Below are 24,381 nucleotides of genomic sequence, written 5' to 3' on the forward strand. Positions count from 1 at the left end.
AGAAATCTAAGAAGTAAGATGGGAGAATTAGAATGTATAGCAGTGAATGATGACAGACTTAATTGGCATCTCAGAGACATAGTGGAAGGAGGACAACCAATGGGACAGTGCTATACCGGGGTACAAACTATATCACAATGACAGAGAGGAGCACCCGGGAGGCGGTGTGGTGCTTTATGTCTGGGATGGCATAGAGTCCAACAGGATAAACATCCTGCACGAGACTAAATGCACAATTGAATCTTCATGGGTAGAAATCCCTTGTGTGTCGGGGAAGACTATAGTGATAGGAATATACTACCGTCCACCTGGTCAAGATGGTGATACTGACAATGAAATGCTAAGAGAAATTAGGGAAGCTAACCAAATTGGTAGTGCAGTTATGGGAGACTTCAATTACCGCAGAAAACACAAGTGCAGGCACACAGTTCAATCCTGACAGAGCACTCACAACCGGTGTATATATTAAATTCTTTTAATCCTTCAATATGGCAACTCCTCTGACTCATACAGGCAACAGACTTAATGGCGTCCCCCGACACGGTACCCGTGTTTCGCCGCGGGCTGCATCGGGAGGGCTCGCCAATAGGGGTTCATAAGAAAGCTGTGAAAGATAAATATACATCAGGACAACGAAACAGGACTTATAACCGAACATAAAGTGCAAAGTTATACAACATCATAACATACCTGACAGCATAGGAACTTAAAAGTGACAGGGAGCGCACTACCCTTTCCCACTGACAGGTATTTAAAGCTGATTAAGGCGCCAAAACAGGAAGACAAACCACGTGGGACTTTACCGTCCCATTCATTGGCTGCCGTTCCTGTGACGCGCCTCAGCAGGGTTGTAAACCAAACAGTGCTTATGAATGACCAGCGCTAAGGAAGAGTTCTATGTGAACAGAAACCATTCAATGTCTCGATTTAACCCCTTAGGAGATACTGAATCTAAAGTGAAAATCCAACGTTGTTCGATGCGACCCAGTTGTTCAGAATAGTTACCCCCTCGTGGGCACCGCGGGAATACCTCAAGGACACTGTATGCGAGATCTGACAAGGTGTGTGATTTTTTAACCCAATGGTCTACGAGGGGTTCATTTTCACGGGAATGACGAATATTGGAGCAATGCTCTATGATTCGGGTTTTTACCATACGGGATGTTTTCCCGACGTAGATCAGAGGACAAGGGCATGTAATAACATAGATCACTCCAGCCGTAGTACAATCGGAGTAAGAACATAACCTAAAAGTTTTTTTGGAAACTGGATGAATAAAACTAGTAGAGGGTGAAGTGTGGGAACATACAATGCATCGTCCACACGGATGGTGACCAAGTACACTATCAAGATTCCGTGGCACCGGAATATCAGTATGAATGAGTTTGTCACGTAAATGTTTTCCTCGTCGGAAAGTGAATCTAAGGGGACCCGGGAATAAAGTGTGTAAGGACAGAGCCTCCCAATTGGGAGGCTCTGTCCTTACACACCTTACACAAGTGCCTGCACTTGTGTTTTCTGCGGTAATTGAAGTCTCCCATTATTACTGCACTACCAATTTGGTTAGCTTCCCTAATTTCTCTTAGCATTTCATTGTCAGTATCACCATCTTGACCAGGTGGACGGTAGTATATTCCTATCACTATAGTCTTCCCCGACACACAAGGGATTTCTACCCATGAAGATTCAATTGTGCATTTAGTCTCGTGCAGGATGTTTATCCTGTTGGACTCTATGCCATCCCAGACAAAGCACCACACCGCCTCCCGGGTGCTCCTCTCTGTCATTGTGATATAGTTTGTACCCCGGTATAGCACTGTCCCATTGGTTGTGTGTAAGGACAGAGCCTCCCAATTGGGAGGCTCTGTCCTTACACACTTTATTCCCGGGTCCCCTTAGATTCACTTTCCGACAAGGAAAAAATTTACGTGACAAACTCATTCATACTGATATTCCGGTGCCACGGAATCTTGATAGTGTACTTGGTCACCATCCGTGTGGACGATGCATTGTATGTTCCCACACTTCACCCTCTACTAGTTTTATTCATCCAGTTTCCAAAAAAACTTTTAGGTTATGTTCTTACTCCGATTGTACTACGGCTGGAGTGATCTATGTTATTACATGCCCTTGTCCTCTGATCTACGTCGGGAAAACATCCCGTATGGTAAAAACCCGAATCATAGAGCATTGCTCCAATATTCGTCATTCCCGTGAAAATGAACCCCTCGTAGACCATTGGGTTAAAAAATCACACACCTTGTCAGATCTCGCATACAGTGTCCTTGAGGTATTCCCGCGGTGCCCACGAGGGGGTAACTATTCTGAACAACTGGGTCGCATCGAACAACGTTGGATTTTCACTTTAGATTCAGTATCTCCTAAGGGGTTAAATCGAGACATTGAATGGTTTCTGTTCACATAGAACTCTTCCTTAGCGCTGGTCATTCATAAGCACTGTTTGGTTTACAACCCTGCTGAGGCGCGTCACAGGAACGGCAGCCAATGAATGGGACGGTAAAGTCCCACGTGGTTTGTCTTCCTGTTTTGGCGCCTTAATCAGCTTTAAATACCTTTCAGTGGGAAAGGGTAGTGCGCTCCCTGTCACTTTTAAGTTCCTATGCTGTCAGGTATGTTATGATGTTGTATAACTTTGCACTTTATGTTCGGTTATAAGTCCTGTTTTGTTGTCCTGATGTATATTTATCTTTCACAGCTTTCTTATGAACCCCTATTGGCGAGCCCTCCCGATGCAGCCCGCGGCGAAACACGGGTACCGTGTCGGGGGACGCCATTAAGTCTGTTGCCTGTATGAGTCAGAGGAGTTGCCATATTGAAGGATTAAAAGAATTTAATATATACACCGGTTGTGAGTGCTCTGTCAGGATTGAACTGTGTGCCTGCACTTGTGTTTTCTGCGATATTGCTTGGAGTGCAGTATTTTGCTCTTATGTACTGTTAGACTTCAATTACCCCAATACTGACTGGGTAAATGTATCATCGGGACACGCTAGAGAGAAAGTTCCTGGATGGAATAAATGATAGCTGTATGGAGCAATTGGTTCAGGAACAGACGAGAGAGGGAGCAATTTTAGAACTAATTCTCAGTGGAGAACAGGATTTGGTAAGGGTAACGGTGGTGGGGCCACTTGGCAATAATGATCATAATATGATCAAATTTGATTTAATGACTGGAAGGGGGAGAGTAAGCAAATCCACGGCTCTTGTGCTAAACTTTCAAAAGGGAAACTTTGATAAAATGAGAAAAATAGTTAGAAAAAAACTGAAAGGAGCAGCTACAAAAGTAAAAAGTCTGCAAGAGGCATGCTCATTGTTAAAAAATACCATCCTAGAAGCACAATCCAGATGTATTCCACACATTAAGAAAGGTGGAAAGAAGGCAAAACGATTACCGGCATGGTTAAAAGGGGAGGTGAAAGAAGCTATTTTAGCCAAAAGATCTTCATTCAAAAATTGGAAGAAGGATCCAACAGAAGAAAATAGGATAATGCATAAACGTTGGCAAGTTAAATGTAAGACATTGATAAGACAGGCTAAGAGAGAATTTGAAAAGAAGTTGGCCATAGAGGCAAAAACTCACAGAAAAAACTTTTTTAAATATATCCAAAGCAAAAGCCTGTGAGTGAGTCAGTTGGACCGTAGATGATCGAGGGGTTAAAGGGGCACTTAGAGAAGATAAGGCCATCGCGGAAAGATTCAATGATTTCTTTTCTTCGGTGTTTACTGAAGAGGATGTTGGGGAGGTACCCGTACTGGAGAAGCTTTTCATGGGTAATGATTCAGATGGACTGAACCAAATCACGGTGAACCTAAAAGATGTGGTAGACCTGATTGACAAACTGAAGAGTAGTAAATCACCTAGACCGGATGGTATACACCCCAGCGCTCTGAAGGAACTAAAAAAATGAAATTTCAGACCTATTAGTAAAAATTTGTAACCTGTTATTAAAATCATCCATTGTACCTGAAGACTGGAGGATAGCTAATGTAACCCCCATATTTAAAAAAGGCTCCAGGGGCAATCCAGGAAACTACAGACTGGTTAGCCTGACTTCAGTGCCAGGAAAAATAGTGGAAAGTATTCTAAACATTGAAATCACAGAACATATAGAAAGACATGGTTTAATGGAACAAAGTCAGCATGGCTTTACCCAAGGCAAGTCTTGCCTCACAAATCTGCTTCACTTTTTTGAAGGAGTTAATAAACATGCGGATAAAGGTGAACCTGTAGATGTAGTGTACTTGGATTTTCAGAAGGCATTTGACAAAGTTCCTCATGAGAGGCTTCTAGGAAAAGTAAAAAGTCATGGGATAGGTGGTGATGTCCTTTCGTGGATTTCAAACTGGCTAAAAGACAGGAAACAGTAGGATTAAATGGACAATTTTCTCAGTGGAAGGGTGTGGGCAGTGGAGTGCCTCAGGGATCTGTATTGGGACCCTTACTTTTCAATATATTTATAAATGATCTGGAAGGAAATACAAGTGAGGTAATCAAATCTGCAGATGATACAAAATTGTTCAGAGTAGTTAAATCACAAGTAGATTGTGATAAACTGCAGGAAGACCTTGTGAGGCTGGAAAATTGGGCATCAAAATGGCAGATGAAATTTAATGTGGACAAGTGCAAGGTGATGCATATAGGGAAAAATAACCCATTCTATAGTTACACAATGTTAGGTTCCATATTAGGTGCTACTACCCAAGAAAGATCTAGGCGTCATAGTGGATAACACATTGAAATCATCGGTTCAGTGTGCTGCGGCAGTCAAAAAAGCAATGTTGGGAATTATTAGAAAGGGAATGATGAATAAAACGGAAAATGTCATAATGCCTCTGTATCGCTCCATGGTGACACCGCACCTTGAATACTGTGTACAATTCTGGTCACCACATCTCAAAAAATATATAATTGCGATGGCAAAGGTGCAGAGAAGGGCGACCAAAATGATAAAGGGAATGGAACAGCTCCCCTATGAGGAAAGACTAAAGAGGTTAGGACTTTTCAGCTTGGAGAAGAGACGGCTGAAGGGGGGATATGATAGAGGTGTTTAAAATTATGAGAGGTCTAGAATGGGTAGATGTGAATCGGTTTTTTACTCTTTCGGATAATAGAAAGACTAGAGGACACTCCATGAAGTTAGCATGGGGCACATTTAAACTAATCTGAGAAAGTTCTTTTTCACTCAACGCACAATTAAACTCTGGAATTTGTTGCCAGAAGATGTGGTTAGTGCAGTTAGTATAGCTGTGTTTAAAAAAGGATTGGATAAGTTCTTGGCAAAGTCTATTACCTGCTATTAATTAAGTTGACTTAGATAATAACCACCGCTATTATTAGCAACGGTAACATGGAATAGACTTAGTTTTGGGGTACTTGCCAGGTTCTTATGGCCTGGATTGGCAACTGTTTGGAAACAGGATACTGGACTTGATGGACCCTTGGACTGACCCAGTATGGCATGTTCTTATGTTCTTAAGGCTTGCAATTCACCAACTCTTCTTGCGAAAGTTAAAGCAACCAGGAAAAGCACCTTCCATGAAAGGTAGCGAAGGTGACATGTGTCCAAAAGGTTCAAAGGGCGAAAGCATTAGTTGTTCAAGAACTATATTAACGTCCCACGGTACCGGTGGTTGGTGTACAGGTGAACGAAGGTGTAGTACACCCAATATAAATCTGGACACTACGATGTGACCTGAAAATAGGCTCTGCATCTAGAGGTGTGTGATAAGCTGCCATAGCGCTTAACTGAACTCATAGCGATGACGTGCAAGGCCCTTGCTGTAAAGCAGATGGAGATATGAGAGAAGCCTTTCAGGCGGGCAAGTTAATGGGTCGATACCCAGTGATGTACAGCAGGAAGTGTAGCGTGACCACTTCCTCTGGTAACTTAGTCTGGTTGATAGCTTTCTAGAGGACAATAGTATGTCCTGAAGTGTAGAAGAAAATGCGCAAATGCTGGTAAGCGAGCCTTTGAATCTCCACGCCGTAAGGGGTAGCGAGGAGTGAAAAACGATGTAGTAGTTTTCCCTTGTCCTAGGTGAGGTGTGGACTGTTCCCCAGGGGAATCGGGTTGTGGATTGATAGTCGTAGCTGGTAATAGTACCAGGTTTGTCGCGGCCATGCTGGCGCGATTAGAATCAGATCCGCTTGGTCCACGATGCATCCCTGGATTGTGTGAGAGATTAGTGGAATCTGAGGGAATGCATAGAATAGGTCGTGTGACCAATCGATGGGGGGGGTGCTTCTGAAGCGAGCGTGAGTGGACTCGGATAAACTGAGCAAAGTTGTCTAGTTTTATGTTGTTCTATGTTGCAAACAGATCAACGGAAGGGAGATTCCACATTGAGAAAAAGCGTGAGCTACAGCTGGATTCAGAACCCCTTTGTGGGGACGAAACATTTTTGCTGAGCTTGTACGCTCAGGAACTGTGATTCGGCCGGCAGATCAGTTGCGTTTAGTGAGATTAATCTTTAGTGAGCCCACTCCAGTATTTGAACAGTCTCCTTGTAAAGGTTCCATGAACCGGAGCCTCCTTCGTTGATAGAGATCATGGTCACTTGGTCATCCAGTGCACCACGACTACCTTCTCTTGTAGGTAATCCTCGAAAGGGGTTGCTTACCGCCCTGAGTTCCCAAAGGTTTATGTGTAGCATATGTATGTACATGTCCGTAGATCATGTGTCTGTAAATTGTCCAGATGAATTTTCCATCGCCTGGTGTCGAAGGTGTCTCAGAGGGGAACCGTCGATAGTGTAAATGGGAGTAGCCCGCACTGTAGGACACTTTCTATGCTGCTGGTCAAGGAAATGGGTGCGGACAGGGGATGTAGATATCGAGTCCCTTGATGTCTGAGACTTCATTGCAGATGTAGCATGTGTGTGGAACCACGTAGATGGCCACGCCGTATGTGCTAGATCAGTGGACTTGTCGAGCTGGTACTGTTGTGCTGTGAAGTAGAGTTGTCGACAGTGTGGAGAGAGTGAATGCTCTCGGTGAGGTAGGAAGATCTATGTTAGATTCTAGTGGTGTAGGTTCCTATGAACTGTAAAGGTCGCGTGGGGTCCAGCTGCAATTGTCGTTGTTGATGAGGAGTCCTAGATTGTCTAGGCAAGGAATCGTATGCAGAAGATTCTTCTGTAGTAGCGTAGGATTGCATGCTACCAGGAGCCAATCGCCTACCTATGGGAAAAATAATGGAAGTAATGGCTGTTCGCTCAGAGAAAACGAGAGGAAGAACAGAAACTGGAGTGGGTGGATATGTGAGCATGTACACCTCTGTCCTGCAAAAAAAAATTTTTTTATTTATTTTATTTTATTTTATTTAAACGGTTGAACATCTTTTCCTATGGCTGCAGAATGTTAATGTGTAAGACCTTGACCGTCAAGGCCTTAGCTGAAAATGTTAGAGAAGACTGCAAAGGCTTAGGACCAGACGTTAGGAGGCTCCCCAGTCCCTTTTTACAGGATAGTATGGAGGAGGGTAAGTGGCGTCCGCCAAGTTTGTTGGAGATGCGTGTAGAGCCCATAGACTATGTTAAGATTTGTGCAGTGTAAACCCAATGGGTTCAATGCAGGGGTTGGGGTGATGCGAAGGGATGGCGTAATATATAATTAACTGGGGACCCGAGATTCAGGGTGGCTTTTTTTTTTTTTTTTTTAAACATCTGTTCTCCGGCATGAAATGGAGCTTGGATGCATAAGCCGACAGTGTTGTCTCTGTAACCATCCTTTAGACATTGCGGGGAGAAGTGGGGGCCATACCCATCCCTGAATCTCGGGTCCCCAGTTAAGGAATGGTTTAGCGCTCGTTGTTACGTGCGGTGTAGTAGCAATGCATTTCTGGCGTATGGACGATCGGTGCTGATGACCCACCGAGTTAAGATGTGTCTTTTTTTTTTTTAAATGCTCAACCTACTGGACACTGTGAGGTCTGTTGCGGAGAACCGGTCATGTACGTGACGTCCATGGTCATGCCTTGGCGCGGCCGGCATCCTTGTCGGTGCTCAGAGTTTGCGGCGCTTGTAGTACCCGGCGCCGTACTGGTGGCCAAATTCCTTAGATAGGCCAGGGTGCTCTTGTCGATACTCTGGCGTGCCAGTGTGTGGGACGAGTTCTCGTGTATCATCCAGCATTTTGTTTTTGACAATGTGCGGTGTGCAAACTGGTGCGAGCGGCCATGCATTAATGGTGTAAAGTGTCAGCTTTCTTTAGTGCAACGATGCGTCAGGTCCCCCCACAAAGGGGCCGATGATCCGGTCTCTCCCGCGTAGGCTAGAGATTCGGCAGTGCATCCGGCCTACCAATATAAGGACAGATACATCGGATTCGTTGGCAGAGGGGCTAATGCGCCGGATTCGTCGGCGCAGGTATTAAAGTGGTGGTGCGTCAGAACCCCAGTACAGGGACAGATACGATGGCTCGGTGGCCCAAGGGGCCAATGCACCGGTCTCCACTTTGAAGTGATGATGGGCTAGCCCCACCCCGTGCTGGTGTCGATGTGCCGGGCCCACCGTCTCCGGCATCCATGTGTCGGGTGGCACAGATGCGCCATGTCTGCCGATCGTGCCGATGCGCCCGGCGTGGATTAGGCGGTTGGCACTCATTGCAAGACCCAGGAAGGGGAGAGTCGAAGCAGAAGGCAATCTTCAGCGCTTCCAATCCTGATGTTATCCTCCTTCAGCCGGTAAGAGAAATACACGGCTGGAATTGCCCCCCTCCCCCAGTCTCTACTCTGTGCCAGCCCGGATAAACAGGGGGCCAACCCGAGGAGACGAGTAGAAGTAATAGGGCATCGGAGGGGGGTACCCCGAGAAGTTAGTGGCATCTCGTGAGGGCAGTGCCAAAGAGAGGAGGGGTTTTTTTTGTTTCCTTCTCTTCTTTTTCCTTCTTATGAAGAAGTATCTTCCTTTTTTTTTTTTTTAAACATTAGTAAGATTAGTGAGGAGAGATAGAGAGCTCTGCGCACTATGTTGCGTGGAAGAATTTAGACTGAGGTAATCCTGTCACTATACAGGAGGGAGGGAGCACCTAGCTAAAAGACTTTGCTAGTCTTAGAGAGCTCCACCACCTAGTGGCACGGAGGACGTATCCATACAGCATGGCTAATTCAGCTGCTTATCTACGTGAAAAGCACCAGTCCAAGTACAGATCCCTGAGGCACTCCACCGTTTACCCTTTTCCACTGAGAAAATTGACCATTTAATCCTACTCTGTTTCCTGTCTTTTAACCAGTTTGTAATCCACGAAAGGACATCGCTTCCTATCTCATTACTTTTTCATTTTCTTAGAAGCCTCTCATGTGGGACTTTGTCAAATGCCTTCTGAAAATCCAAATACACTACATCTACCGATTCACCTTTATCTACATGTTTATTAACCCCTTCAAAAAATGAAGATTTGTGAGGCAAGACTTCCCTTGGGTAAATCCATGTTGACTGTGTTCCATTAAACCATATCTTTCTATATGCTCTATGATTTCTTGTAGCCAGGAAAACTGCACCCCTGCCACCACTGTTTCAAAACCACAGAGATCAATTCAGGACCATATTTTCAAAGCAACAAGACTTACCAACAGCGCAGCAGCAGGTATATCAGACTGCAGAGAATGCAGAAAAACTGCCAAGGCCGCCGCCACCACCACCAGCAGCAGCACTGCAAGCACCAACCTAAGAAAGTCCTGCTCCCATATTCCTTTTTTTCTCCTACATGCTAAATGGCTACTGTAAGGCAGAGAGGAGTAAACTGGGGGGGGGGGAAGGGGGGGGCATTGGCTGTGCCCAATCAAGGAAAAAAAAAAATTGTCTATGCTGTCATGTCTCGGTGACATGGAGGCACTGCAAAGCTCAGGAAAGAGGGAGCTGCCAGAGTGTTGTGATACTATTATAAGCAGACCATAGTTTAGCCATGCATGTCTCAGTGGGCCAGGGAGAGGAGCTGGTTCTGCTGTGGTGGGTTTGGGCAGGGAATCGCTTACTTTGAGGCAGAACTGGACATAGGAGCAGCCACTGCAGTGTTCCCAGGCTGAGAATGCAGATCTTCCAGGGTTGTGGATAAGTTTCTGCTGCTGCTGCTGTGTCCCTAACCAGGGACAGTGATCACAGCTGTTGACCGCCAGGGGGAAAAAAAGGTGGTGAGGTAGGGAAGAGGAATGGGCAAAGGGGCCAGGGAAGGAAGAACGCAGGTAAAAAGTGTAAAAAAAAAAAAAAGTTAAAAAAAAAAGGCAAATAAAAACATGAGAAAATAAGTTTGCTTACCATAAACAGTATTTTCTGAAGATAGCAGGATGAATTAGCCATACTGAATGGGTGACATCATCAGGCAGCACAAGGCAGAACTGTCTCTCAAAGCTTGTACAGCATTTGCTTTACATGCACAGTAGTTCCAACACAATCAAGTGTTCCAGAATTCTCCTCGGTCTATATTCAAGCAGAGAGAAAAAAATGTTTTCCTCAATGAATATGCTGTCCAGGGAGGAAGGCGGGAGCACATAGCTAATTCATCCTACTAGCTACAGAAAACTCCGTTTATGGTACATAAACTTGCTTTTTTCCATCAATAAGCAGGCTGAATTAGCCATGCTGAATAAGGAGTCCCAAGCTGATAGTTGCCACCAATTGGTTTGTTTTGTCTTTTTTTTTTTTTTGCAAGCCAGACTCCTCTGTGGACAGCAAGTGTTAAGTGATGCAACACCACCCAACCACTGAACTGTCTGCATTTGCAAATTCATACTGGCAGTAGTGTGATGTGAAGGTTTGAACAGATACCCTGGTAGCTGCTTTGCAGATCTCTTCAATGGGCACCTTCTTAAGTAAGAACATAAGAAATTGCCAAGCTGGGTCAGACCAAGGGTCCATCAAGCCCAGCATCCTGTATCCAACAGAGGCCAAACCAGGCCACAAGAACCTGGCAATTACCCAAACACCAAGAAGATCCCATGCTGATGCCAGTAATAGCAGTGGCCCAAACCTAATGCGCTTTTACTGGATGAGTCAGGGCAAGTGATTGTGGATCATAACAATACTGTATGCAGGACATTATCTAATTTGAGAGGGTTCATTTTGCTACTGGCAGCCCTACCCTAAGGTCATAGGAAATGAGTAGTTGGGAGGAACGTCTATGCCCCTGCAATCTGCATTTGTTATAGGCTAAGGCTCTTTTGAAATCCAAGGTAGGCAGGTGCTGTTCCCAATCTTGCTTGTGCAGTTTCGGGAAGAAGGTGGGAAAAGTGATTAATTGATTTGAATGGAAGGCTGATACCACCTTTCATAGGAACTTCGGATGGGGTCTGGAGAACCATCTTGTCATGGAAAAATTGCAGATATGTTGGGAAGTGTACTAATGCTTGCAACTCACTCACTCTGTGTGGATGTAACCGCTTACCAAGAATATCACTTTCCACATCATAAATTTGAGGTTGGCAGTGTCCAGAGGCTCGAATGGGATTCCATAAGTGCTGTTAGTACCATGTTAATGTCCCAGGGTACAGGTGGCTTCCACATGAGGGGATGCAGATGCAGAAAGCCCTTCAAAGCAGATGAGCAGATGTACAGAGATTGGGGATCTATCTTCCTGATAAGCCACTATAGCGCTGAGATGTACTCAAATAGGCGAAGTTGCCAGACCTGCACTGGATAGAAGATGAAGATAAACTAGCAACTGATGAGATTCACAGGTAAAGGGATTAATGAAACAGTCCCCACACCATCTAGCATATCTGATCCATTTGAAAGCAGTTTCGGTGTGAAAGGTTTTCTTGCTGATACCAGAATTTCTTTAATATCGTTGGGCAAATCCCAATAAGCTCGCGTCGTGCACTCAACATCCATCCTATGAGATTTAGGGAAGGTTTCAGTGGATCAAGGAGGAAACCCTCCTCCTGGGTCACAAGTGCTGGACTGCTCCCCAGGCTCTATGGGGGGACTGACTGAATATTGTACGAAATATGCAAACCATGGTTGTCTCGACTATGCTGAGGCCACCAAGATCATCCTGGCATGGTCCCTTATGCATTTTTGCACAGTCTTGGCTATTAACGGTATTGGAGGGAAGGCATAGAGAAGTGCTTTCACCAATGAGATTAGGAAAGAATCCTAGGCTTTCCTGTGTGAACTCGGATGAATGGAATAGAAGTGGCAACTTTCCTGTTCCCCTGTGGTGAACAGATCTATCCAAGGACATCCCCAGCGCCAAAAAAAGCTGTTGGCCACCTCCTGCACCAGAGCCCATTCATGTGGGAAAACTCTGCAGTCTGTCCACTTCTGTGTTACCATATTGTGATCTGCCCAGTCCCAAATTCAGAGGGCATCCTGACAAGAGTCCAAGTCCATCCCTTCTTGTTTGTTTACAACAATAAATGGCCATTTGGTTGTCTATATGAATCATTACATTTTTCCCTTGAAGTAAATGCTGGAAAGCCCACAATGCATAACGCATTGCTCTTAGTTCCAGAAGCCTTATGTGGAACGAACTCTCTTGGGAAGACCATAGATTGTTTTGAAATTAAGATGGTGCACCCCCCTCCTTCACCCTCAAGTGAGGTGTCTAGTAGTATAATCTGATGTGGTTCTGGTTGAAGTGTGGCACCCATCTCTAGCACCCCTGGGCAGAGCCACCAACCAATGTCTGTTTTCATGTGGTTGGTAATGCAAATCTTGGTTGACAAGAGGTTAGAGCAATTGATTCCATTGAGCTCGTAACCCCACTGCAGGCATCGCATGTGCAGGCGGGTAAATGGAACCACATGTATCGCTGCTGTCAGGTAACCAAGGAGCACCAGGATCTGGCACACCAATGTTTGGTGGCATAGATGGTTCGCTAGAGAACGAAAGGTCTAAGCTCTGTCCTCGGGGAGGAAAGCTCCGGATTGCATTGAGTTTATTCAAGCCTCTATGAATTGTATGTATTTTACTGGCTTTAGATTGGATTTCTCATAATTTATTAGGAAACCTAGCATTTCAAAACGGGTAATGGTCTTCTGTGTCTGAGCATAGTGTATCCCTTGAGGAGGTTATGATTAACTAGTGGTCTAGGTATGGAAAGATCCAAATTCCCATCCGATATAGGTGGGCCACTGCATCAGCTAGACATTTTGTGAAAACTCTGTGGGCAGATAGGCCAAACGAGAGAACCTTGTACTGATAGTGTTTCTCCGCTACTATGAAAAAGAAGTATCTCCAGCAAGATGGGTGCATGGGTATATGTGTATATGTATCCTTGAGATTGAGAGCGCACATCCAGTCTTGTGGGTGAATGAATGGCAATATCATCCCCAGAGATGTCATTTTGAATTTCTCAGAGATGTTTGTTGAAGTTACCGAAGTCCAGTACTGGGCAAAGGCCGCCAGGTTTCTTGAGAATGAGGAAATGTTTGGAGTAATAACCTTGGTTGTACTGGGAAAGAGTTAGTTCCTGGATGGCATTCTACTTCAGTAACTTCTGTACCTCTTGATGAAGGATGGCCACATGGGACTTGTCGAATGGGAAAAGAGTGAGGCAAGGCATTTGAGGCCAGTCTATGAAGTTGAGGGGGTATCAGTTCTTTACTATTATCAATACCCACTGATCTGGACCAGTCCTCAAAGAAGTGATGGATTCTCCCCTGACTTATTTGCTGCTGTGGCAGTAGTGGCTCTAAAAACGATTACGATTTAGTTGCCAGCTGTGGTTGCGACTTTTGTTGCCATCATCCCCTGTGCCACCCTTGATTTTTGGGAGGTTTGGGGCTGTCGAGGAGGTGGTTGGTAAGGGGTCTGACAGTAGGGTTCATATAGTCTTATAGGATCTTGGTGGAAAGAAGGCATGTTTGTACTGGGGTAGAAACGTCTTGACATGCTCTGCTGGTCTCCTACTGAGGATAATGGTTAAACTGCAACATTTTGCTCTTATCTGTGAGACCGTTTCCTCTTAGATTGTTGCAGAAAAGATTGTCCCCCAAACACGGGAGATCTGCCAGTTTTCCATGGACATCTCTAATGCCGCTCACCCTTAGCCACGTCATGCATCTTGCTGCTATACAGGCCACTGATGTTCTGGCTGCAGTATCGAAGCCCCCCGTAAACAATCTGAGGAGATGCGGAGCCCTCTCTCTGAATCATAAAGAGGCTCTGGTGTGATTGGTTGGCCTTCCTCTGACGTAAGATAGGGCTTTAGGGTTTGTAAGCGTTCATACAAGTACTGCACCATATAAAATTGGTGCTGCTGGACTTAATGTGAGCACTGTGTGCTGAAACACCTTCTTACCAAAGTCGTCTAAGAGCTTGGGGTCTTTCCCAGGTGGCATGTTAGATTAGAGTCTAGATTTTTTCACCTTCATCGCAGACTCTACAAACACAGAGGTGTAGGGCAGCTGGACTATGCCATATCCAGATGTTTTCAGTCGAAACTTTAAGATTTATTTTGCGTGCTACAGCTGTCCGCAAAAAGGGAGGACTCCTATGTCTTCATCAGCACTTTATCAAGTACTGCGTGAGATGGGAGTGTGGTTGCTTCTGTCAAAATGCCTAAGATCATCAATATCCTCATTACTTCCACACAAGTAACAGGATCCTTCTTTACCTCTAATTTCAGGGAGGTTCCCATCTTCTCAACGAATCGGGAATACATCAATACCGGAGGGTGGAGAGGAGTGATCCGGTGGTTCTTCCGGTGGGACAGACAGTATATGCCTGTCTTCTTGGATGCTATGGCGTGTCTTAGAGTGCACCGGCAATCTCAGCGCATGCATCAATCCCGCAGAGGCTGGTCGGTGCCCCTAGTGCCAGGATTCTTTAATCCTCCTGTGTGAGGATCTAGATGAGGAACTTCCTGATCCAGAGGCAGACATTTCTGTGCGCGATTTTGGTATGCCTTCTGTCCAAAAGCATGTTATCTTCTCCCCCCCTCCATTTCTGGGCCTTAGGCGACATCCTGCCGCAATCGTGGTAACTGGCCTGATTGTGGTCAGGACCAAGGTACAAACAACAGTAATTGTGCCCTTTCATAATCGACATTATATCACCGCATAAAAAGTATTTAAACTCTGAGGTTTTTCTTTGAACCATGGTAGCACTAAAAGGTGCTGTTTGGGGTTTGCTAATAGGAAAAATATGCAGATTAAGGAGAAGAATCAGAGACAGGATTCCAGACTCCATGCGAAGCACAGACTAAACAAGACTGCGGAGACTTCTGGAACACTCAATGGCACGGGAACTGCCGTACATGCCCAACAGAGCAAAAGCTCTATAGATTTGAGAGCGCTCCAACTTGTGCTGCCTGATGACATCACCGATTCAGAATGGTTAATTTGGCCTGCTTATCTGAAAATCAACTCAATCCTTAAGGCAAACTATGAAAGTTCCATTCTCTCTGGAACCTCCCAGAAATTCAATGAGATGAAAGCAGTCAAGATCTCCAAACCCCTCTAACACAGAAACTTTCTGACCTCTAAACTCATCCAGCTTTCTAAGCAAAAACGGTTCATAGTGTAAGATGAACAGCTCAGTGTCCGATCTTTCCAAGCACATAGCTACTCTAGTTGAAACTCTGCAGCTAAGAAGATAGCATGGACAGGAGGATGAACATGGCTCAAGCATTGCTTTGAGCTGGATGATTTCCTCATAGCTACTATAAAACAGGCCCAGCAAACAGAGATTAATCTCTCTTCCAGAAATTCAAGATTCCCATTAACGCTAACCTTGCTGGCTGCAAAGTATCTTTCAGACAATGCCTATAATTCAGAGGTCCTGGCAGAAAGACTATGACGTGCAAGGTTGAAGCAGGAGAGGAATACAAACTGAGCAAGACTGTGAAAGAACTTGCTAAGGCCAAGATGGCTCTTTTGCTCTCTGAAAAGCTTTCAGCTAAAAGGGGACTGAAAGGTCTATTTTGCAAGAAGTTTATAATAGGACATCCTTTCCAGTGCCAAACAGATGCAAGGGGCAGAGATGGCAAATCAGCAATGACTGGAAGTGCCAATAACAGTCTGGTATAATATATTTATTATGTTTTGCCTGTCTCATTGTCTTTTTTTTAATGTCTTTGGTATTTTATTTGAATGGATTATGAACATTTTCGTGTAAACTGCCTTGTATTGTTGATAGGTAGTTTATAAATTTTAAATAAGTTCCTGAAAAATGTGAGTTCCCTAAATTTGACCCTGTGGTACATTATCCCAATCTTTCCATTCAGAACAGAGTACTGAGAATCAAAATGGACAGACAGCACAGAATTAAAATGCCTTCCAAATCAAAATTTTCAGATCTTAAAAAGCTGTTGCTGGACAATAGGTAAAATGCAACAAATTAGTTCATTTTTGTTTCATTCATTGACTTAATGCCCATTCAAGTCTATAGCCCATTGAAGTCTATTTGTGTGCCATGAACAAATAGACAGGTGTAGGTAACCACAGCAACCAACTCTTGCCTATGTTACCTCAGCCTTATCGGAGCTGAAGCAGGACAAGTTGGCAAGGAAACCACACAGAGGACAAATCACAATACATAATCTTTTTAACTAGCCTATAGCTGCTATCTGGATCAAGTGATACTGACCTATTCCCACTGTAAACTCTAAGCATTTGCAAGCAGTTCTGTACTTCCTCTCTAGCAGCTGGTAGAGAAGCTCTCAGATTATTAAAAAAAAAAAAAACTAGAAACTTTTGGATATGGTACTGGTAAGGGGCTGCTGCTTATCTGTTCTACTGCAGTGGTCTCACTCATTGTGCAAAAAAAGACATAAGGAATGGTACTGCTGCTTTTTCTCTTCATTGGGGGAAGGTCAGGGTAGGAGACCTGTGGCGATTGTAGCAGTGCTAGCGATTTTTGTGTTTTGTTGGACACCAGTGAGGTAAACACATTGAGAGAGTGAAGAGAAGAGTCTTACCAGGCTGCCAGTCTTTTTAATTTGGTTAGTGTTTAACAGTTTGTGTGTGGAGTCATTCAGCACAGAGTGCACACAGTACATATATACACTGTAGATGTGCTTGTGTGTGTGTAACAGACAGCTCTCCACATTGCATGGGTGTTCAGTTACAGCATCAATAAACTCCTTTGTAATATCTAAAACCTCAGAAATCAGTGCACTAACAAATGCTATTATATCAGGAAAAGAGAGAGGAGGGAACAGAAGTCTTGGCAGCCTTGGCAGGGACAAATGAATTTATGCAGAACCAGCCCAGCCTAGTAGCTGCAATAAAAAGGCATTCCTGTCTCTAAATTGAAGAGACTTTTTTTTTTTGCAAAATGGCAGCAAAAGGTAGTAGCTCAAGGCAGAAGCAATTGAAATTTGGGGAGCATATAGCGCTGCCATACGTTCCTTTCCTTTCTGTGTTGAAGGAGGAAAAGGTGAGAGCCATCCAAGACTGGCATTAGCAGGGCAGGGGTAACAGAAGTGCAACACCCACCTCTTTGATTACTGCTTTTGATAGTGAAGGCAGTATTTACATCAATAGATTCTGAGGAAGAATCTTGCCTGGGATTCTCTGAATCAGAACTTGAAGAGCTAGTATCTGAAATTTGTGTGGATTAGTCAATAGCACTTTAGCCTCCATGCAACAATGGTGGAGCTAGATGATACCAGTGTTGAGAGCCACTCAAGAAACACAGGCAATGCAGATAGAGAGCTTGAGTGATGCCACTAGCATTTTTCCTCAACCTCAACTCCAGTGCCAGCATCAGTACTCAAGGATATAAAAAAAGAGATCATGGAAGATATTCACTACAGGAAGGATATCAATCAAGGGAAGCAAGTGAGGCATCTGACAAATACTAGTATGCAACATCACCTGCAGAATCAGCACCCACTAGCATTGGCATCAGGGGAGGGTGGCAGTAGTAGCCTCAGAACCCCTTCTGCCATGCCAAATAAAATCCAGAGGAAGGGAAGACTTTTCCCCAAGCTGATCCCATGGCCTCCTCCACTAGTCAGGTGGCAGGCGAGCAGCCCACTGCCATGCATCTGAAGCAGCAACCCACTTTGGAGGAAATGGGGTGGTGTTCCATGATACTGTCCTTGGGCAACAAGCAGGCAGCATTAGAAGTAGTAACAAGGAGCATCAGGGAAATAACTGCCCTAGATCAGTCCATGCAAGTAGGAAAATGTGGGTTTTAAGCATCTACTGCACGTGTTACCCCCAATTACAAAACCCCTCCAGGCCTACATTTAGCAAACAGGTTATCCCCACCCTGTACAACCAGTGCTTGCATGCAGGCGCACAGTTGGCTAAGGCAAAGGGCAGTAGAGTGCATTTCACCAAAGATATCTGGACTAGAGCAAACACGACTCATGCTTACCTCACCCTGACAGTATACCACTGGGACCTGGCAGAGACAGGCAGGCAGCAGTTCCAGCGGGGACAGAGGATCAGGGTGTAGGTGGCCTGTGCTGCACACCCAAGTGATGGATATTTTATTTATTTAAAAATATTTATTTACAACACTCTCCCACAATCGTGTCAATTCACAAACTGAAATCAAATATAATAAAGTCTATAAACAAATTCAAAATCACATATGGCACAGAATCATTCTACACAGAAAAACATATCTGCTTTCTCTATAGCTCTTCATTAAAATTCTGTACTTTCAAGATTTATTGTCCCAAAAGCTCACTGAAAAAGCCATGTCTTTTAAGTCTTTTTTGAAGGCCTTTGGATCTTGCGTCAACTTATTTGGGCATTGTGTCCATAGTATTAGCTCTGCTAGGGAGATGGCATGGTCTCTTACTTAGGCTAAGTGTGCCTGATGAACAATCGGAGTCACCAACAGCCTCTTATTGGCTGATCTTAGCGAGTGCTGCGGGCAGATCCCAACCAAATTACATTAGTGTTACTGATTATTTTTTGTACCAGCATTAACACCTTGTATTATATTCTAAACTATATAGGTTGCCGGTGTAATTTACATAATACAGATGGGATATTACATCTAGAGTATGATCATTCCACATCAGTTATAAAAAAAAAAAAAAAAAAAAAAGATGATAGAGGGTTGGCAGCTAGACCAGAGAAACAAGAACCTTCAGGCAAGTTTCTTTGTGATAAGACAGTGGGAAAAATATGCTAAAGACAATAGATGATGGGGGCATTCAGGGTATCCATTGTTTTGCAAACTTGCTGCACCTGGTAGTGACAGATGCCCTGAGGCTGGGGCCCAAGGACCACAGGAATGTATTTTTGATTGACCTGATCCAGAAGTGAGGAAAATAGCAGGGCATTTCCACTGAACCATGAAGAGTGGGCAGCTTCTCTGTTAGAAGCAGAAATAATTCAGGATGCCTCATAAACGTCTGATTCAAAATGCTGGCACCCACTGGAACTCCACCTATATGATGCTGCAGAGTTAATAGCCCAGAAGCCACCCCTTCATGATCTGTCGCTGGGATCACTCCCTGGGGCATCATGATTGGAGAGTGATGAGGCAGCTGATAGAAACCTTGAAGCCCTTCAAGGATGCCACAGAGAGTTCCAGAAGCATCACCCTGGGTGGGGTTATCCCTAAAGTAAATATTCTGCAGAAAAAAATTAGAGGGTTTCCATGAGCAAGAGGGTATGGAAGCAGAGGTGTTGCAGTTTCTGGACTCCTTACAGCAGCAGGTGCCAAGTGAAACTGAAATCTGACAAAACCAATATATACATGCTAGCCACACTGTGATCCATGGGTGAAAGGGAGTCTCACCCTCCAGTCCCAGCATCTCGCATTCATGAAAGAGATGCTGGTAACTAGGGGGAGTAAACAGGAGCACCAGAGGCAGATACACAAAGGAGATGTAGCACAGGAAAGCGTGTCCACTCCAGAGAATAGTGCAAGCATGAGCTGCTACGACTTCCTCCCTCACTTCAACATGCTATAGTAACATTGCCTGCACAGAACCATCTCTCCTAACACACTAAAGCAGCTTGCAAGAGAGACCCTCAGCACACCCCAGCAAAGGAGACTGCAGCAGAAATTTCTGTGAAATGTTATCTCACAGAAGTCAGTAAGGACATACACAGATGTTCTGGTATACTGGGCACAGAGATCAACAGTCTGGCAGACCTAATCATTGTGGCTCAGCAATATCATTCCTGTCCAACTAATAGTGTGCTCAGTCCTCATTGTTCAAGGCTGGTGCCAGACTTGATGGAAATGTTGGTTTTTTAAAAAAATCAATCTGCCTTTGCTGGGATTTCCAGAATTTCCATGCGAGTAGCAAGAAGACTGAAAACATCTTGAGGGTCTTGCTGCAACAATGCCTACCTGCTATGGCCCACATACCACCTTAGGGGTCTTGCTGTTAAATATGCTTACCATGTTTATGATGTACCAGCATGGGAGTTTTGCTGCCTCTGTGTTTACTGTTTAGATCTCAACCTTAAGAACATAAGAAAATGCTATACTGGGTCAGACCAAGGGTCCATCAAGCCCAGCATCCTGTTTCCAACAGTGGCCAATCCAGGCCATAAGAACCTGGCAAGTACCCAAAAACTAAATCTATTCCATGTTACCATTGCTAATAGCAGTGGCTATTCTCTAAGTGAACTTAATAGCAGGTAATGGACTTCTTCTCCAAGAACTTATCCAATCCTTTTTTAAACACCTTGTTCTCCCACTTTGCTTCTTTGTTGGTTATATCGGGGGATTTTTGTTCCTAGAATAAATTTGAAAAATAAATATATATATCCTCCCATCCCACCTCTTTTCTGGTTTTCCTTCTTGCTATCAAGGCCTATCTAGACCCTCATACTGTTTGTAATTCCCCGCACTGTATGCCTTGGGGGTGTAGATGTCTTTGTACTGTTTGTGATTCCCTGCACTATAGGCTTTGGGGTTTTTGATGACTTTAGGCTGTTTTGCGAATCCCCACATTGCGTCTTGTTGGTCAGCGCTCATTGACATGTATTAGTTCTACAATCACCCATTATACAACTAACAGAGCCATAACTAATTTAATGAACTATTCGTAGTTTCACTATACCAGCCGTGTGTACTTATAAAACTGCATGGCATTGTTTTGATAACCACTATACAGAAGCCTCTGTCCCCTCAAAATGATCAAATCAATGATAGAGAGGAGATATCTTATTTATTATTCAACCATCTAAATATCTAATTTTTACCAGAGAAAAACATCATCAGAACTTGGTGCTTATGTAATCCACTGTCTCTCGCCACGCAATGGGCCACAAACAGTATCAGCAATTTGTCTAGCACTTCACTGTAATCATTTGATGTTGTCTCCAAATAACTCCCACTATTTTTATTTAATCCATTTAAAACCTTATTTCTCTTAAACTCAAAAAACGTTTACTGAATTCAATTAATTATCTCCTTTTTGTTAATGTTTTTCATAAATGATAAATATTTTTTTTCATAGAAGGTTATACTTAGCTCCCACTGGGATATGTTCTAACACAACCCCGACATGGACCATGTTTCGGCTGTCTCCAGCCTTCATCAGGGGATGCCTCGTAATGTAATTTCTTCTAGACGCCTTAGTTGATCAAATCTCAAACCTAAAACAAAACCATCTGTTAAAAATTCTCACTTCACCCAAACGCATCCAACAACTCACCCACTAAACAATTCCTTCCCAAAGTGACTACTCACTGTTTTAATCTCCAATTTCAGATTTTCAAAAACTGGTGTTCTTAATATCACTTCGTTCGATGTACTTCTTCGTTATCTTCGATCACAGCATTAATGGCGCCTCAGCGTTCAAGCTACCATTTTCACTTCCTCCAAGAGTAGTTATACCCACTCGGAATATTTAACAGATGGTTAAATCAGAGGAACCACTGATGTTCCTGCCAGATTAGAATATGCAGATATGCCTCCATCAGATCCAGAGATGTGAGGTATTCCCCTGCTTGAACAGCCATTATGACAGAGTGCACAGTTTCCATCCTGAAATGCATGACTCACAGATGTTGGTTGACACCCTTGAGATCCAGTATGAGCTTAAACAACCCTTCTTGGGCACGACAAAATAAAGGAAAGGCCCATATTTCGCTACAATTCAAGTATGGGAATCACTTTCAGATTCAACAGCCACTGTAATGTGTCACTTCTACTTCTACCCTCTTCTGAGGGAAGGTGCATGGAGAAACCATGAAGGCATATGGAGGAATGCAAAAAAATTCTAGAGCATACCCATTCCGAATCACTTCGAGAACCCATTGATCCGAAGTTATCTGGACCCACCTGTGATAAAAACAGGATAGGTGACCACCTATCTCCTGCACCACCAGGTGAGCCCGCATACCTTCATTGGGAAAAACAGAGGGATTCCACCTCCGGAGCCTGCATCCTTTCAAGGTCCTTGGGGGCAAAAGGACCGAGACCTGTGGAAGAGATGGGATCTCTGGAGAGAACCACCCCTATAAGGCCAAAAACGCCGGTAGTCTCAAAAGTGGCCAGTCGCCTGAAAAGACCAGGCAAAGGGTTTCTTGTCCTTTGGCAATTGAGAGACCTGGGTCTCTCCCCCTTTATTTGCCAGTTTTTCCAATTCACTGCCAAACAAAAGCAAGCCTCTGAAGGGCAGCTTCGTAAGGCTGGACTTTGAAATAGTATCTGTGGACCAGTTGCGCAGCCACAGCTGCCGCCTAGCCACAATAACTGAAGCAGCTCCTCTGGCAGCTGTGTGTACCAAATCACAGACCACAACAGCTAAGGTGGCGGCCCCTGGTTCTATCATAGGTCCAAGATCAGAACCAGCACCACCAGATTCTTGACAAAAGATGCAAGATAGCCCGAGCTACCAAGGCACAAGAAGAAGCAATTGCAAGTTCATTGTCACTGCCTCAAAGGCTTGCTTTAGGATAGCCTCAATCCTCCTAACCCGAGCATCAGAGCCACACCTCCCTCTACTGGGATGGTGGTGCATTTCATGACAGAACACACCAAGGCATCCACCCTAGGGAAATGCAACTACTCTCTGGCCTGCAGATCCAAGGGGTATAAACCCATCAAGATGAGTCTCCATTAAAAGACACCTCTGGCACACTCCATTCCAGGTCAATCAACTCCTGGATTGCATCCATAAAGGGGGGGGGGGGGGGACCAAAAAAACCCAAGAATCCTTGTTCAGGGTGATCAAAATAGGATCCTTCTCCTGCATCCCCAAGGAGTCAGGCCCAGCCACTCCAAGGGTCTTCAAGGTCTGAGAGATCAAACCTGGCAACTCATCTCTCTGAAAGAAACAGAAGAGTTCTATATGACTCCAAATCTGGGGGAATGCCCCCTTCTGTACCAGGAGGGCCACCATCATTGGTGTCATTATGATTCACCTGCATTCAAGCTCTGTCAGACTGCACTGCACCATGGTGCTTGACCGTGGAGACAGGCGGAGGAGCAGTTGGCGCGCACAGAACTACCTTACTAAGTAGTGCCAATTCAGAAGACCAGCCCTGTAGAAATGACTGCAATCCCTGGAAGAATTCTTCCCAGGAAAAGGACGGATCCATTCCAGGCAACACAGACCCAAACCTAATGTCCTGAGAGCTAGTGTCCCCTGAGGAGTCGACCCATGGATGAATCAAGGGAGTCCCCTGCCGTGTCTCCTTCGGTCCCACTTCCCTCAGACCAAGGAAATAGACCATTGCCGGCAAAGGTCAGAAGGAGGTAAATCTTCCTGAGCATCCAGGCAGCGCTGACATAGGTTTAAAGCTCCAGTTGAATGGCCCTGATATGGCATGCAGCACTAATAGATAGGTTTCTTCGCTGCAGGCGCCATGCTGTAAGTGTGTAGACCAATAAAGGCTCATGCCTAGATTACTTGTGTGTATAAGCCGCACCCAAAAGACACGCACAAAGGGGCAGATTTTATAAAACTACGCGCACTTTTATTCACACATCAGGCGCAAACAAAAGAACGCCGGATTTCAATAGATACACGCTTATCTGTTAAAATCCGGGGTCGGCGCGCACAAGGCTGCCCAAAATCGGCAGCCTGCGCACGCCGAGCCACGCAGCCTGCCTCCATTCCCTCTCTAACCCACTCCCCCCCCCCCCCCCGCACCTTCCCCTCCCTAACCCACCCCACCGGCCCTATCTAAACCTCCCCCACACCTTTGTTGCACAAGTTACGCATGCCGGGTCGGCCGCCTGCGCACCATGGTCCGGTCTGGGGGATGGTCCGGAGGCCACGGCCACGCCCCCGGAACGCCCCCAGTGACGCGCCAGTGCAATACGCCCCCCCCCCCCCAACACGCCCCGGGATTTACGAGCATCCCGGGGCTTTGCACGCGCCGGCAGCCTATGCAAGATAGGCTCGGCGCGCGTGGGGGGGGGGGCGGGATTTGGGGGTAGGTTTTCGGGGGTTACGCGTTCAACTAGACACCCAAATCGGACACCCAGTACCAACACTTAAGCTGGACGCACAAGATGTGCATCCAGAAGGAAGAACAC

General features: G+C 45.0%; 1 protein-coding gene across 5 annotated transcripts in view; it reads right to left on the reverse strand.

The window, feature by feature from the left end:
• LOC115094023 (integrator complex subunit 6-like) overlaps nucleotides 1–24,381 on the reverse strand; it is a 211,348-nt gene that overhangs the window by 170,939 nt on the left and 16,028 nt on the right. Inside the window, exon 2 of one of the 5 annotated variants that reach the window (XR_003857470.1) lies at nucleotides 10,276–10,437. The exons of the other annotated variants lie outside the window; for them this stretch is intronic. The gene's annotated coding sequence lies outside the window, so the exon portion shown is untranslated. The remainder of the gene's footprint in view (nucleotides 1–10,275; nucleotides 10,438–24,381) is intronic. 5 annotated transcript variants of the gene reach the window in all.

This window comes from Rhinatrema bivittatum, chromosome 6, assembly GCF_901001135.1.
Source record: "Rhinatrema bivittatum chromosome 6, aRhiBiv1.1, whole genome shotgun sequence".
NCBI lineage: Eukaryota > Metazoa > Chordata > Amphibia > Gymnophiona > Rhinatrematidae > Rhinatrema > Rhinatrema bivittatum.